This window comes from Mobula birostris, chromosome 12 (genome assembly GCF_030028105.1).
Source record: "Mobula birostris isolate sMobBir1 chromosome 12, sMobBir1.hap1, whole genome shotgun sequence".
In the NCBI taxonomy this organism is placed as follows: Eukaryota; Metazoa; Chordata; class Chondrichthyes; order Myliobatiformes; family Myliobatidae; genus Mobula; species Mobula birostris.
The window spans coordinates 62,380,848-62,394,740 of NC_092381.1; the positions used below are offsets into that span (position 1 = coordinate 62,380,848).

Genomic DNA, 13,893 nt, shown 5'->3' on the forward strand with positions numbered 1-13,893 from the left:
AGGGATAGAGTTTAAGAGTCGCGAGGAAATGATGCAGCTCTATAAAACTCTGGTTAGGCCACACTTGGAGTACTGTGTCCAGTTCTGGTCGCCTCACTATAGGAAGGATGTGGAAGCATTGGAAAGGGTACAGAGGACATTTACCAGGATGCTGCCTGGTTTACAGAGTATGCATTATGATCAGAGATTAAGGGAGCTAGGGCTTTATTCTTTGGAGAGGAGGAGGATGAGAGGAGACATGATAGAGGTATACAAGATATTAAGAGGAATAGATAGAGTGGACAGCCAGTGCTTCTTCCCCAGGGCACCACTGCTCAGTACAAGAGGACATGGCTTTAAGGTAAGGGGTGGGAAGTTCAAGGGGGATATCAGAGGAAGGTTTTTTTTTTACTCAGAGTGATGGGTGCGTGGAATGCACTGCCTGAGTCAGTGGTGGAGGCAGATACACTAGGGAAATTTAAGAGACTACTAAACAGGTATATGGAGGAATTTAAGGTGGGGGGTTATATGGGAGGCAGGGTTTAAGGATTAGCACAACATTATGTTCTAAGAATGTTGCCAGGACTAGAGGGCCCGAGTTAAGAGAAGTGGAACATAGGAGAATGAGAGGTGATAAAAATGTTTAAAACTGAGTCAGATGAGTTGGGTGGCAAATCTTTTTCTCATGATAGGAAAGATCAGAACTAAAGAGCATAGACTTAGAATGACAGGGGAAAATTTAAGAGACCCGAAAGGCAACTTGTTCATGAAGAAGTTGGTGAGTCGATGGAATGAGCTGTCAGAGGAAATGGTTGAGGCATTTAAGGAGCAGTTGGATAGGTACATGGAGGGGTGGCGGTTTACAAGGATATGGGACAAATGTATAAAATTGGGACTAGCTGGGAGAAAATGACGCTCTGCTAAAGGGCCTGTATCTGTGGTGTTATTTAGTAATACGAAGTAGGCTCTTCTGGTTGTACTGCTCTGTCACACTACAACTCGTAGCTTTAACTCAACAGCTGCTCCGTGTGATGTGATCTGTCTGAGTGTTACAGACTTGAAATTTTACCAGATGTATCATCATAATCATAGTCACAGATGAGCTGAATGGCCCATTCCCATTAACTGGGCTATGCTAAGATTCCCATCTAAACTAGTCTCATTGGTCCCCATTTAGCCCAATTCTCTCAACCATTCTTATTCAAGTACCTTTGTAAATGCCATTAGTGTAACTCCTTCCATTGGCAACTCATTCTACATACTGACCACCCTCTGGGCAAATGAGTTTTACTTCAGATTCATTTTTAAATCTCTCCCCTCACCTTAAACCTATGTCTTCTCATTTTAGAATTCCCAACCCTTGCAAAATAATTCTCTGCCCCCTCATGATTTTTTGCACTTCTGTAAAATAACTCCTCTTTCTCCTATGTTCCAATCAAAACAAAAATCCCAACTTACTCAATCCTCAAATCAATAAGAATAATGATGGTGTTTCCATCTCTGCTGTGAGGACTATTACGTAACAAATAAGAGCAGGACACAAAGTAGGTCAGGAAGCCCCTCAAGCCTGCTCCATGATTCAGCAAGGTCATGGCCGACTTCTCAGCAGGACCCTACAAACAAGACCACCTGCAGTAAATCACCGATCCTGTTAAAAATGTCACCTAATTTAAGCCTGCAATGCTCAAACTGAGCATGACAGGCCATGTGATGTCACTCCATGTATGCTCTTTTTGCATACAATCTGCAGTATCCCACAACCAGCGTGGTCATGTTTTAGCAATTTATTTACAGAATTTAAAATTTAGTCACCCATGCTTAAAAGCCACAGGCGTACGTGACCTAATGCCCACAGAGTTACATGCAAGAGATCTATACATAGATTTTCAATTCAAGACATTTTGTGCAGACCTTGAGCATAGCTCTGACTCATTACTTGGAAGACTTTTCCAACAGCTCCTACAACACAGCTGGTTAGAATACAATGATAAAACACCTCATGGCTGATCCCTCTACTTCTGTCCCTGTCTGAAAGCATCCAGGTATTTTTCTCTGAAGGAGATTACACACAGTTTGAACTAATCTATTATTGAGTTGAAATCAGATTAATCCAGTGTTTCCTTCACCATGTTTTTAACCATGCTTTGTTAAATTGTGAATGTTCAAGTTATCTTGTAAACGAGAGCTTATAAAAAAAATCGAATTTTGACTTTCCTGCACCTCTTCCTTTAATTAATTTGACCTTCCATCCATTGTTTCCTCATATGTTGCATCCTGGGGCTTGGTACTTCCTACATCTGTTTAGAAAAAAGATTTACAATCTCACTGACCAGAGCTGATCTGAAATAACACAGAAACATATGATTTCTAGAGTAGTCAAACTGAAAAGCCCAAGTCCATCAGAGAATAGGATTCAATATATGCTTTAAGTATGAAGTCTGATCTGCCTTCAGGGTTCTTGTTATTGGTTGTTATTTTAAGTAGTTTGTTCCCAGGGCCTAGTGGGAAAATGATCCAGCACAGTTTGTTACTGAATGTCTTGAAGAAAGTTCATGTTTGCGCAGACATTAGACAAGAATGGCAACAGCTTAAACATGTCTCCCTTGTTGGAGTCACAAAGATAGCTTGCACTGTTTTGCCTCAACAAATCTGAGTTAAGTTAGGGATGGGAGGATGGCCAACAGCAGTGCAATCATTTCTCAAGTACTTTGTAGGGAAAACAACAGATGAGATGGAGAAATTAAACTGCTTGTTATCGGTGTCATGTTGCTGCTTCTCCAAAGTTTCTCAATATGTGCTGTTTTTTTTGAATGCAGCATGACATTATTTTTAATGGAAAATTGCTCTTTAAGAAATAACATCAAACTGACTTGCAAAGAGATTTTTCTTATTTTTTCACTTTATGCCATCATTCCCAAGAATCCCATTTCCCCATTTATTTCCCTGTGGCCTCTTATCTCCCACACTTACCCACCAATACGAGCATACCAGGGAGCAATTTACAATGGCCAAATAATTGGGCAACCTGGGATCTGGAGCATCTAGGCCTCTGCATCTTCCACAACACAGGTGCCCTGCAGGGCTGTGTGCTAAAGCCCATTGCTGCGCATTCTGCTCACCAGTGACTAGACAACCAAACATCACACTGTCTTTGGCGAACTTGACACGACAGTGGTGGGGATCACCACCAACAATGATGAGATAGCCGGCAGAGAGGAGCTGGAAGCGCTAAAGGCCTGGCGCCAGGCAAATAACCTTTTCCTCAATGTCAACAAGACAAAGGAGATGGTTATCAATTCCAGGAGAGCTCACACAACTCACACCCCACTTTGCATCACGGGCACAGTAGTGGAAACTGCAAGCAGTTTCAAAACCCTGGGAGTACTCATCTCACCCAACCTGTCATGGTCCGAGAACACATTCCATACAAGCAGGAAAGCACACCAATGCCTCTATTTTTTTTTTGAGGAGGCTGAAGAGAGCTGGACTATGCACATCTATACTCGCATCATTCTACAGATGAGGAGTAGACACCATCCTAACGTGCTGCATCACTGCATGGTATGGTAAGTGCACTGCAGTAGGCAGGAAGCTCCACATTGAGTAGTCAAAACTGCCCAATGCATTACCAGCACCAGCCTACCCACCATCAAGGACCTATATACAGAAAAGAGCCAGTAATGTCATGAAGGATCCCACCCAACATGCTCATGGACCATCAGGGTGGAGGCTATGTAGCACCTACGCCAGGACCATGAGACTCAAAAACAGTTATTTTCCCCAAGTAGTAAGGCTGATCAACACCACCCACTAACTCACCCCTCCACAATGCTCACCACCACCACCTTATCATTTCCTATCAGCCACCTTAAGCACTCCTGTGCTGAGTGTTAATTTATGGGCATACAATCAATCTACGTGTATAAGCTATCTTATGTATTTATATTTGTGTTATTTTTTAATTGCTTTCTTTATCTTGTCTTTTTTGTGCTGAATCAGATCTGGAGTGATTGTTATTTCACTCTCCTTCATACTTGTGTACTGGAAATGATATGAAGCAATCGTGATCTTGAGCACGTAAATCTGCGAGGTCACAAGGAAAACAAAACAACTCCACACAGATAAACAGGGGTCAGGTTCGAGCCCGGGTAGCTGAAGTTTTTGGGCAGCAGCACCACTGCTGTGTCTCCATTGTTCATGTCAAAAATCACAGCATTAAGACGTGTATTTCTTGTAATATTCAATCCGTTATTTCAGTGCTATTACTTTTCTTCTCACTATTGAAGGGCTGCTGATTATATTCCACCATGGTTCATTTTGAATAAAAGGAAAAACTACTGTTCAACCCACGAAAACCACAAATTACCTACACTTTCTTACTCTGACTCATCTTTTTTCCCGGTCCTGATGAAGGGTCTTGGCCCAAAATGTCAACTGTTTACTCTTTTCCATAGATACTGGCTGGCCTGCTGAGTTCCTCCAGCATTTTGTATGTGTTGCTTGGATTTCCACTGTCTGCAGATTTTTCTCTTGTTGTTATTATCTATACTTGACGTAAACTTCAATTCAGCACTCAATCTTCTGAAGATTCTATAAACTTGTTCTTGCCTTATGCACCGTGATACACCCCAAAAACTGACTCTCCTTGGTGAATTATGTTAAAAAATCCAGTAACACAGTTATTCCAGTGTTCCACATGTGATTTTTGTCCTTTTGTACCTATCCTGCTTCCATTTGAAACACTGTTTATCACTGTTTCTCCAAAGGGGTAAACACAATGCTATTCTCATGTGGAGTTGATTGAATATATGCTGATATAATTAGATTCATTTCAAACATTTCAAATTTAACATTCTTCTAAATTCCTACTTGAGCATCATCACAAGTCACTGCCTTTTAAGGAGGATGAGAGAAAACAAGTGGTCAGAAAAACAAACTGACTTTAATAGTAGTCTTTAGTCTTCTGAGTTTAATCCAACCATCTCCTTGAGAAAAAGCTCAGGTCTAATGCTGGTTTTGTATTTTCTCCCCACCCTCTCCTAGTCACATGATCCTTATGTGGCCAATACCAGGAGAAGAAAAATCATTTTTCTTTACCCCATGCACTTCTTGCCTATCAAGATTACACATTTTCTGTTAAAAATCAAAACTATTGAATTCTAAGGGAAGTTCTAAATCCTTATCACCAATGCTGCTGAGATCAATGAATTGAACAGAGACCAGTGTTTATGACCTAACTAACTGTTCATTGTTGGTCTATCAGGGAAGATGAAATTTCACACTTGATCTCAAAGAGATGAAAGAAATAGTTTAGTTTTTGAATCTGCAGATAGCTTACATAAAACATTTAGCAATATGTCAGAGGAATCACAGCCGGAGTGGATTCCAAGTGTGCTGACAGTTCATGAAATCTCTGAAAAAGGTGTATCTACCAAAATATCACTTGAGAGGACTATATCGATGGAACAAACCACTCTAAAGGGGTGAAAAGTGAAATGTTAAATAAGACACTTTTACTCTAAAAATAGAATATTTCTGCATGTCATGGTATTAGATAGAATTGTATTTGGTTTGAGATAGAACAGTACAGGCCCTTTCGATCAATGTTGCAATGATCTTTCACCCTATTCCAAACCTTCCCTACACGCAGTCTTCCATTTTTCTTTCATCATTTGTGCACATGAGTCTCTTAAATATCCCAAACGTATCTGTTTCTGCCACCATTTCCAGCAGTGCATTCCATGCACTTAACGGTTTGTGTATTTTTTTTTAAAAAAACACCTACCTCTGACATTCCCCCCCCCCACTTCAATCACCCTAAAAGTACATCCTCCCATTAACCATTGCTGCCCTGGGGGGGGGCAGGGGAGGTTTTAGCTGTCCACTCTATTTATACCTTTTATCTTATACATCTGAGATAAACCCACAATCCTCATTATTAGCTAAATCTTGAATCATAAATGCTAATAGTAAATACTAATACTAACTAGTACAGTGAACAAACAAAAATTTGTAGGAATTGAATGGGTCAGGCAGCAGTTATGGAGGGAAATAGTCAGCTTGATGAAGGGTCCAAATCTGAAACACCAAGTGTCTATTTCCCTCCACAGATGCTTCCTGACTTGCTGAGTTCCTCCAGATTTCCAGCAACTGCAGTCTGGTGTCTCAATTAGTAGTGAAGAGTTTTTTCTATATCTTATTGAAATAGACAGGAAGCACCTTATCGTTTGAGCTCAAATGCAAAAATAAGTTATCTCTTTCTTGAGCTGCTTCAGTATGTTTAGCATTTTCTCTTTGGAAGGCAGTTGTATGATCTCATCTGTAAATGGTTTCACTGAATTCCATTTCAACCTGAGAATGGTCGGGCTCTCCTTAATACCTCAGAGTTAATCTTTTCATCTCTGAGACTGAAAGATCAGGAAGATTAAATGTTCAGCCTGTGCCAATTGAAGTACTATAATTGACGACGTCTCCCTGGGTTAGCAAAAGCACAGTTGGCTAGTGTACTATAGTCCTTGAGAGATTTCCACAACAGTGGCTTTATCTGGCACAATGTATGCACAGGGATATAATTTATGTTTTCAATTTTTGCCACCAAATCATATCTAGTGTCTGAAAAATGTATGGGCAGGCTTGTGATGGATAAGCTGAGCACTCAATACCAGTGCCTCCTGGGACCCCAGGGAAAACCTCTTTGGATAATTTTCAGGTTTTTCAGACAAATAGCATATCACTCTTTGGAACTCTGCAGAGCAGCAGTATTGGGTGCTCTCAAGTAGCATTTTATTTGCATATATCCATGATAGAGGAGTAAAGGAATGGGAAGAACTTGTAAATACAGAGAGTAAGATATTACACAAAGATTCACTAGAGGGAAAAAAAAAGTCCAATCAGTACTGGAGGGAGAAAGGGGATGGAGTTTTAGAACATAGAGCACAGTACAGGCCTTTTAACCCACAATGAAGTTTTGCCAAGTGGAGGTCAGATCCTTGTCAAAAGAAATGGGGAACAAGTTCAAGAATGAAAAGAAAATGTACAATAGATTATTATCATATTTGTACAAATGGTGTGAAACAATCAAAAATGATATGTTCAAAACCTCGTGCCATGCACACCAAACCAATCACAAACTGAATCACAGTACATTGCCAAAATATCAAAAGGAAAACTCTTCTGATGGCTTGCTTTCTAATTGCACTAATTAGTGCAGTACCGAGCCATGCAGCCAAGAAAGTTCCACTTCAACCTCTGGTCTAAATTTTGCTCGTGGAAGAACAACAACTTTGGTTGGTTGATTATGATTCCTACCAGAAAGTATTTAAGATGAATATCTTGCAGTATTAGCCTTCCTTGCAATTCTCGGTAAATAACTTAGTAAAACTTGCTGCAGATGTGGCAATATTGGCAGAGAAGGTGACTCAAAATTAGCAATTTCAGTTATTTTCCTATGGATTGAGTTCTCGTGCTGTCTTACTTGTTCATGAGGAAAATAGATTTTGTGCCAAAAGCACATTAAATAAACTGTTACAGAAAACAAACTGGTTGGTCAAGTGAAGCAGGCAATGAGAATGCTAAAACAATGAAAGTGCCTCAGGGGATGAATTAATTACATCCGGCAGGCTATGAAAATTGCGACTATGGTTCACCAGCAAACAAATCTTGTGGCATTCATTTTGAGTTTACCAGTGAAAGAAGGTTGCATATGGATATTCAGATTCACATAGACTGGCAGATACATGCTGTTATTTTGTGTCACTAGCTGGCCCAACTTCTCATACCTGCCTAGTTTCTCAGAGGACTCATTGGTAGGAAGTACTCAATACATCTACTTGTGATGAAGAATCTTCTAATATTGCAGGTTAGCTGCTGTATCAGCAACAAGTAGCACTTGCAAGAAAATAAAGATCCCGATTCATATGGTGCCCAACAAAACCTCAGGATATGCTGATGTGCTTTACATTAGAGGTGCAGCTATAGTTCTAATCTTGGAAACACAGCAACCAATTCTTGCAAAATCAGACCAAATAATGTGTACCATGACAAACAACAACAACAGGAGATGCTGCCTGGCCTGCTGCGTTCACCAGCAACTTTGATGTGTGTTGTACCATGACAATATTGGCAGAGGGATATTAGAAAGCTCATCAGATAAAATCTGTTTCTCTGTTGAAGAATGGATATGGGATCAATTACACCCACCTGACAAAGCAGATGGCGAGCTTTATTTATTTTCTGTGATTTCGAGAACACAGTCTGGCCCTTGGAGCTGTGCTGCCCAGCAACCCACCAATTTAACCCTAGCCTCATCACAGGCCAATTTGCAACGGCCAATTAACCTAGTAACCCTACGTCTTAGGACTGTGGGAGGAAACCGGAACACTTGGAGGAAATCCACATGCAAGAACATACAAACTTGTGCTCCGACGCCCCGAGATGTCATAGCATTACGCAAACCACAACGCTACCATGGTGACTGTGGCATCTAATTCCAAACAATGACATCAATAACAATGTTACATTCTCGCAGTGTCAACTTGTGACATCTACTCAAACCTTTGGAGTGAGGCTTGAATTTGCTAATTTCTTGATCAGAACTAGCTATAAAATTAAGCCACAACAGAAACTGTATAGAGGCTCTGATATAGCCATCAAGCATTGAACTATATTAATCACATTCACCAGCACTTGGCCCATAGCCTGCTATGGCATGGTAATTCATGTTTGTTTAAATACTTAAATGATGCAAGAGTAACTACTTCCATTGCCCTGACCCCTGTCCCCATCAGGCAGTATTCCAGATTTCAACCACCTCTGGATGAAAGGTATTGTTGTTTGGATGGTGATCTGAATTGAAAGTAGTGTTAATCTCTGTGTTTTCCTGCTGTCACCCAAGTTCAGAATCTGCAGAAATTAGGAACCATGCCTGGTGCATTCGTTGTCTCCGTAGATCAGTCCCGAATTCTTGGATGGAAAGAATAAAGAACCTAATCAACAGGTTGGAGTATTCACAGATATCTTTAACTTCTCACTTCGGCAGTCAAAGGAATCCACCTGCTTCAAGCTGACTTCAATTATACTGGTGCCCAAGAAAAATGTGGTGAACTACCTCAATGTCTATGGTACAGAAGGACTTGCATCTACTGTGATGAAGAGCTTTGACAGGCTGATGATGAAACATATTAACTCCTGTCTGAGAAATGACTTGTCTTCTCTCCAGTTTGCCTCCCTTCACAACTGATCTACAGCAGATGCATTTCACCGACTTTTCACTTAACCCTAGAACATTTGGTCAGTGGGGATATATACATCAGGATGTTTTCAAGTTTAATAGTCCTTCAACCAAAAATGAATACCGCCAAATGAAACAGCATTCCTCCGGGCCAACAACACACAGCACATATAGTTACAATAACAGAAGAAAAAAAACAAACAGTTGAAAAAAATATCTAGCCCAAGTCCCTGGATAGCATGGCCTATAGATTGATGGTGCATGAGATGTTGTTCTGGTCCAGCATGTCTTCCACTGATCGAACAATGAAGGGCAGCAGACACCAGCACCCAGCCCAGGGTGAACTGCAGCATGCCCACAGAGGCCTCTATTCTCTCCCACACCACCTCTGGTGTCTCCTCTTCATAGTGGCTGCAATAGGCAACACCGCAGTACGAGGTCCTGGTCCACGCGATGAATGAAGCAATGCAACCACCCTGCAGTTGGTCTTGCCAATGAACCAGTGAACTGGACTTGCCGAATTCTATGTTACCAATATCCAGCTGGGTCCTGTGATCACAATAAAAATGTCCAAGACAATGATTTGCACCATTTGTCCCTTAATACAAGCACTGCCTCAACACAACAATGTGCAAAGAGTCCAGGTGAGAACATGGTAATGTGCAGCTGCTTCTCCAGCAAGCGATTCAAATGGACTAGATCACTGATTACAGCTCTACTTTCAACACCACTCAATAGGCTCCAAGACCTTGGCCTCAGTACCTCCTTGTGCAACTGGGTCCTGGATTTCCTCAGACCCCAGTCAGTTTGGATTGGTAACAATATCTCCATAATCGGCATCACCACAGGTGCATCAGAAGGCTAAGTGTTTAGTCCCCTGCTCCACTCGCTTTATACCAATGACTGTGAGGCTAAGTGCAGCTCCAATGCCATATTCAAGTTTGCTGATGACACCATTTTGCGAGGCTGAATCAAAGGTGATGATGAAACAGCATATAGGAGAATTACTGAAAATCTGGCTGAGTGGTGTCATAACAACAACCTCTTACTCAATGTCAGCAAGACCAAGGAGCTGATTATTGATTACTGGAGGTCCATGAGCCAGTCCTCATCGAGGGATCAGAGGCAGAAAGAGTCAATAACCTTAAATTCCTCTGCATTATTATTCCAGGGGATCGGTCCAGGGTCCAGAGCATAACTGGCACTGTAAAGAAGGTATGGCAGCAGCTCTACTTAGAAGTTTCAGCACGTCATATAAAACTTCGACAACATTCTGAAGATGCACAGTGGAGAGTATATTGACAGGTGGCATCATGACCTGTTGTGGAAACGCCAATGCCATTGAATAGAAAAGCCTACAGAAAGTAGTGGATACAGCCCAGTGCATCATAGGTAAAGCCCTCCCTACACAGACCACATCTACAAGAAGTGCAATCGCAGGAAAGCATCTATTATCAAGGACACCCACTATCCAGTCCATGCTGTCCTCTCACTGCTGCCATGCAGAAGGAGGTGCAAGAGCCTTGGGTCCCATGCAACTAAGTTCACAAACAGTTATTAGCCCTCAGCCATCTTACTCTTAAACTACAGTGGGTATGTATGTGTATGTGTATATATATAAAACATAAAATATACTATTTTTTTTTCCTTTTTGTATTTGCACAATTTATTGTCTTTTGCACATTGATTGCTTTTTTAGTTTTGTATGCAGTTTGTCGTTAATTCTATTGTGTTTTGTTTGCATTTACTGTGAATACCCACAAGAAAATGAATCTCAGCATATACGGTGACATATATGTACTTTGATAATAAATTTACTTTGAACTTTGATGGAAAGGAATTAGACCACTAGGTCTATAAGGATGCAGGCATAATTCAGGTGCATTTATAGACATTCATTGCAAATCATTTTGATAAATGCATTCTTTCACAATAACGGGATTACCAAAAGCTGTACAAAGGACTCTTCCCCCCGCCCCACCACCCACATTTAAGCTGAATTTAACAAGAGAGTAACTATTCCACTTAGAGGATATAGTGGCGGCACAAGAACATCTTGTACATTGAGGCACATATTGCAGCATCATAGATAGAGTAGTGTCACCTCTGCCACTCAACCACAGCAGCTTGAGAACTATTGTAGACTAAGCTGGTGTGGAAATATGAGAGCAAAGCAGGTACCAGGTCACAGTAGACTGCAATTAGAAGAGGGGTGGGTTCAGAGTTGATGAATGAAATACTTGCCAAAATGATGCATCTTAAAAGGAGTAGAGAACTAAGAATAGTTTGGAAATGGAATCCCAGGGAGGTGGATAAAGCTGGCTATCAATGTAGCAGGGAGGGGATGGAGGATGAGTGGAAGGTCAGATCTCTCTTCATCTAATCCTTGCTGTATCTGAGCTGGAAGTTAGGCATGTTATCAATTAAGTATCAGAATCAGGTTTCTTATCACTAACCTACATGATGTGAAACCTGTTGCTATGTGTTAGCAATATAATGCAAAGAGATCAAAATAACTATGCATTACAAAGTAAGTGGTAGAGAAAAAGGAATAATGAACATCTCATAGACTAGTTCTGGTTCAGAAATCTGGTGGCAGAGGGGAAGAAGCTACAGTATTTGTAAACCAGTGAACATGGGTCTTCAGGTTTCTGTACCTCCTCCCCGATAGTAATTAGAGGAGAGGATGTCGCAGATGTTGAGTGTCCTTAATGGTGGGCATCACTTTTTTGAAGCACTGCCTCTTGAAGCTGGCAGCCTCCTTCAGCCCCTTGCAATCCAGTGCATTGGAGCCTCCATATCAGGAATGCTGTCCACGGTACATCTGTGGAAATTTGCAAGAGTCTTTGGTGACATACTAAATCTCCTCAAACTTCTCCTTCCTGAAATCCACAAATGATCTCCTGGTCTTGCTGACGTTGAGTGTGAGGTTGTTGTTGCAACAGCACTCAACCTGTCAAGTCTATCTCACTCCTGTACACCTTCTCATTGTCATCTGAAATCTTACCAACAACAGCGGTGCCATCTACAAATTTATAGTTGCTGTTTGAGCTGTACCTAACTACACGGTCAAAAGCTTAGAAAGAGTACAGCAGCAAATTAAGCATGCTAAGTATTTGATTTATTGACTTTACATTTATCAATTACCTTGATGAGCCGAACATGAATACCTTCAAACAGTTGAGATACTGCCCAATTATGCAAGCAGTCTGCAGCACTGGAAATGATTTGGCAACAATATTCTGGTATTACATTGGCTGCTCATGCCAGAAGTGCATCAGAAGTTCAATAGTTGATATAGTTTGCTGAGAGCATTTCTGGCACTGATCAGTTTTTTTAAAAAAAGTCTAACATATTTGTACAGTGTTTTTTCACAGCCACATGTTGTCCTAAAGCATTTTAAAACCAATAAAAGACTTCTGAAGTGTAGCCACTGTTGTAATGTAGAAAATGTAATGGGCAAGTTTGTGCACAGCAAACCCCCAGAAACAACAACGTGATAATGATTAGCTATTCATGTTTCTGACATTGACTCAGGGATAATATTGGTCAAATTACTGAGGATAACTCACCTACTTTGAAACTGCGACAAATAAACTTTTAGACCATCAGCAACAGAAGCAGAATTAGACCAATCAGCCCATTGAGTCTGCTCCACCATTCCATCATGGCTAATTTATTATCCCTCTCAACCCCATTCTCCTGCCTTCTCTATGTAACCTTTGATGCCTTTAATAATCTAGAATCTCTCAACCTCTGCTTCAAAGATACCCAATGACTTGGCCTCCTCAGTCATCTGTGACAATGAATTCCACAGAGTCGCCACCCTCTGGCTAAAGAAATTCCTCCTCACTCTTTTCTAAAGGGACATCCTTGTATTCTGAGGCTCTGAACCTAGACTTCCCCACTATAGGAGTCATTCTCTCCACATCTACTCTATCTCAGCCTTTCAATATTCAATAGGTTTCAATGAGATCACCCCCCTACTTTTCCAGCCACATGAGCAGACAAGGAATTAATTTATCACCTTCTGACCATGCAGTCCCACCACAGGACTGGAATGTGGGGCTGGCTGAGACTTTTAGCTTTGTCTCTGGAGTGGGGCTTGAACACGCAATCTTTTGACCTACAGGATAAGAATGCTGCAGAGCCACAGTTGAGACCAAAAGAACATTGAGTTCAATTCAGCATGGAAAATGATCACTTCGCTCTTGGGTTTCCTGCTCTCGAAGCCAACTCATTGGCACCTAGAACAGTACAGGAACAGGCCCTTCAGCCGACAATGTTGTGCTGAACCTATTACATTAGTAATCAAATGGTCAATTCAACTAATCTCTTCTGCCTACATAACGTCCATATCCTTCCACTTTCCTCATTCATGTGCCTATTGAAACATTTTTTTTGAAGTCTCTAGTGTATCTGTCTCTACCACCATCCCAGGCAGTGCCTTCCAGGCACCTGCCACTTTCTGTGTGGGAGGGGAAACTTGCCCCTCACATCTCCTTTGAATTTACCCCCCTCACCTTAAATGCATGTCCTCTGGCATTAGATATTTCAACACTGGGAAAAAGGTACATTCATAAGCATTCAGTAACAACACTGGGTGTTTACTCTTCTATCTCTATCACTTCCCTTCATCTAACTTCTTCCACCTCAGGTCATCTGTTTCCTTCATGTTCGTAGAA

General features: G+C 41.2%; 1 protein-coding gene and 1 long non-coding RNA gene across 5 annotated transcripts in view; one reads left to right on the forward strand and one right to left on the reverse strand.

Annotated features, from left to right (window-relative positions):
- LOC140205967 (uncharacterized) overlaps nucleotides 1–13,893 on the forward strand; it is a 144,946-nt gene that overhangs the window by 110,690 nt on the left and 20,363 nt on the right. The window lies entirely within an intron of this gene.
- The window catches only part of ror1 (receptor tyrosine kinase-like orphan receptor 1), a 286,759-nt gene that overhangs the window by 98,707 nt on the left and 174,159 nt on the right, over nucleotides 1–13,893 (reverse strand). Inside the window, exon 1 of one of the 4 annotated variants that reach the window (XM_072273896.1) lies at nucleotides 2,200–2,240. The exons of the other annotated variants lie outside the window; for them this stretch is intronic. The gene's annotated coding sequence lies outside the window, so the exon portion shown is untranslated. Of the gene's footprint in view, nucleotides 1–2,199; nucleotides 2,241–13,893 lie in introns of those variants that run through there. 4 annotated transcript variants of the gene reach the window in all.